The following is a 3,185-nucleotide window of genomic DNA, read 5'->3' as shown; positions in this document are numbered from 1 at the left end:
ATTATTTTATAATTTCCTTAGGAAACCCATTTTAGACCTCAAAACACCCCTAATGAGTCGAGTCACGGGGCTCTCTCAGCGCATTTGTGGTATAAGATTCTTATTTCTTCTTCAGTGGTGGATAATGATAATACTTCTTCAACACTCCAATTGGTTTCTTTATGGGTTTCAATGCTCACTGAAATCTCCATTGTGGGGTCACATAGGAAAAGCAAACATGAGGTGTTGTTTCCCTCACCCCCTTGAACATCCACCTCATCTACAAACCTCTACAGGTCTTTCCAACATCTTGGTCAAGCTCAAGGAGGAAACAGCGCATTGGACACCGCCCTTTTAGGCATTCTACAACTTGCCAAGAAAACAGCATACAAGAGGTTTCAGAGGCAAGTCACTCAAGTTCAACTGCATCCCTTCTATGAAAAAATTTAAAATCCTATTGCTATAGTTTCAATTTTGTATGTTATTTGTGGTGTGTGTGGGTAGTATGGTGTAGGAGGTTTTGAGATTTCGGGAGGAGACCTTTCAAGAGAAGGCGCGGCGACTTAGGGTTTCTGGGCTCGGCTGCTGCCTGTGCCTGCGGCGGCAGGGCCTTACGAGGGTGGGGATCTGGTCGCCCTCCAGCCTATCATCTCCTGCTCCTCGCCGGGGCTACTGCATTTGGTCGGTTCAGAGGATCCGGAAGCTCGGCACTTGGGCGGCGGCGGAGTGAGACAATCTCGGCGGCTTTCGGCGCATCCTCTGAGTTTCTGTATTTGCATATTATAAAACAGAGTTCCGGTTATTAGTACTCTGTTTTTGGGCGGCGGCGGAGCTGCTTTCATCCCCTTCGGGTCTTCGGGGTTTTCGACTCTCTTTGGACCTGTATTTTGAGGGCTCCTCCTAACCAGTGTTGATCCTTGGAGCGGGAGAGGGGGCTTGCTTGGCCTATGGGGGCGAGGTGGCTGCCCCAGCCGCCTCTGCCCCCGGATCCGAATCTCCATGGCTCCTGTTGGGCCCTGATGGGTTCACTTGCTGAGCTATGGGGTACTATTTTTGGTTTTTAGCTGGCTTACCTGGACAGTTATTGGAAGCGTTGAGGGATTGTGGTGTGGATCTGTCTCTACACCGATTCGTGTCGTCTCTTCAATGGCTTTACTGGACGGCCATGTCTTATGGCTTCTTTGGACATGGGCGGTATCTTCCTCTGGCTACTCACAGCAGGAGAGTTGAGGGGGTGGGGGGTGTGGCAACCTGGCTGGCCTTTTTCCATTTCGTGCCTCTCCTCTGTCTTGGCGGTCATTCGAATTTTCTGCTCTATCTACAGGAGCCTTTGTTATTTTTCTGTTTTTAGATTGAGATGGGTTGTGGTATCCTCCTGTTTGAGGTTTACTGATCCATTCTTCTTGCTGCCCTGTTTTGAGGGTTTTTGAGTCAACGTTTATTTACTGTTATTATTAGTTATTAGCTTGTTGGGTTGGCGTACACTCCTGTTGGGGTTTACATACCCTGTTTCTGGATGCCCTGTCCGAGGGCTTTATCTGCATACTTCTCAGAAGTATTGGTTATTGTAAGTGGTTATATACCACACTTCTGCATATGCCTTGGCATCAACAGCATGTAATCTCTATTATCTCTTTTTTAATAGAAATTACGAACTCTATTTTCCCCGGAAAAAAAAAAAATTGTATGTTATTCCAAGCAAAGGTGAAGGAAACAAGTTCATTCTTAAGAGTGGGTCTCGCCACTATCACGATATCACTAGCTAATTGCAACAAGTCAAGAGACCCTGGCAAACTTTAGTTGAAGAGGCCCTCCTCATCTGCAGCCTTACAAAGGTTAAATATTCCTTCGAAGACCAACATTGGGCCAAGAGGTAATTATGTCTACCATTGGGCCCAAATCGCTCTTAGGGAGCCCATTATGCCACGTCAAGGAGCCCAAGTGAGTCATGGGGCAACATATTGTCATGAAAGGGGGTACATTCAAGCTTAACTGAAAGTTCAGTGACGCCGTTTGGAAAACTTACTCCACCACCAATCCAGGAGGAATTTTCTCAAGCAGACAAAGAACTGGAAGACGAAAGACGCACCCTCATAAACACTGAAGCGCTAACAGAGGTAGTTGAATGGGTTCCGAATGTAAGGCATGCTAGAGGGTGTTATAAGCATTACATGTACATAGTGGACATTTATTTACACCTAAAGTTCCTCTTCGATAAAGTTATAGTGGATAGAAATGAGGGCACGAAGGACATTCTTTTATCTCTGGATCAAATGCAATGGAAAATGGCAACTATGTGTTATGATATTCCAACACATAGGAAATAATTAATTACAACTTGGTCTAGTGTGTAGTTAGGTAAAGTGTGTTTCTTTAGTATGTATTTTTTGTAACTTACAATCTGACGGTCACGATATGTTCTAGACATGAAGTGATCCGACAGTTCATTCTCTCATCGGTATTACCGACACTTGATCCGTGGCTTAACACCTGATTGATCCATGATCTCTATTCAAAGAGCATGGAGAGTCTTTTGTTAGGCGGTCGTTCATGAGAGAATCTTATGTAAATTTTCTTTCTTTTACATTAATAAATTGCATAAAGTGCCTGTGTTGGCTCAGGCATTGGACTCTTTTCTTCTTTGAAGATTTTAACCACGTCAAGAATACCGGTGTATTGATCTGTAATATGTTTGTAAGCGGTGTCCTTTGGTGTTCTACCTGAGGAACTTACCCTGTAAATTCATACATGGTATCAGAGCTATTCGAGGGCCGCATCCATTGGTGATCCAAATCTGAAGCCTGTACAACTATATCCCACTATCGTTTCGTAGATCCACTATTTCTGATCGCTTTCGGGCCGAGAGGACTACTCTATTGCGTTAGGAGCATCTGTTCTAGTGAGGAACCTCTTTCATTTCATGTGAAAAGGTTTCTAATAGCCCTTGCTACGTCATTTTTAAGATTTGGTGGTATACAATCTTTATTTGCAGTTACAATTATTTATCTCTCTGTTTATTTCAATTTATAGTCCTCTATAAAAAAAACATATATATTACTGGATCTATACGTTTCATTTCTGTGTATGCTCTTTGCCCCGCAACTCTGTGCGATCTGGGCAAACCAGAAACAGAAAGAAAGGTTTTTTCTCATGTGTATGCTCTTTTCTGTTGCGCCTTAGTGTGATCTTAGAAAATCAGAAACATT

Source organism: Pinus tabuliformis, chromosome J, assembly GCF_031772625.1.
Source record: "Pinus tabuliformis cultivar Carrire ecotype Pingquan chromosome J, CPIR1, whole genome shotgun sequence".
NCBI lineage: Eukaryota > Viridiplantae > Streptophyta > Pinopsida > Pinales > Pinaceae > Pinus > Pinus tabuliformis.
The sequence above is the reverse complement of the archived record's forward strand: the minus strand, read 5'-3'. Positions refer to the sequence as shown.